This window comes from Neophocaena asiaeorientalis, unplaced genomic scaffold, assembly GCF_003031525.2.
Source record: "Neophocaena asiaeorientalis asiaeorientalis breed wild unplaced genomic scaffold, Neophocaena_asiaeorientalis_V1.1 scaffold303, whole genome shotgun sequence".
NCBI lineage: Eukaryota > Metazoa > Chordata > Mammalia > Artiodactyla > Phocoenidae > Neophocaena > Neophocaena asiaeorientalis.
Window position 1 is genome coordinate 2,365,187 of NW_020174420.1, and position 200 is coordinate 2,365,386.

Here is a 200-nt window from a genome sequence, read left to right on the forward strand (position 1 = left end):
TCGGAAGATGTGCAAAAGATTTAAACAGGGTCAACTGTAGTAGCCCAGGCAAATAATAATAATATTAATAATGATGGTGGCTTTATCTAGGGTGATAACAGTAGGCTAGAGAGATGTGAATAGATTCAAGAGATATTTACATGGTAGAATATTTATAATCAGAAGACATTTGCTTTATTTTATGTTTAATTATATATATA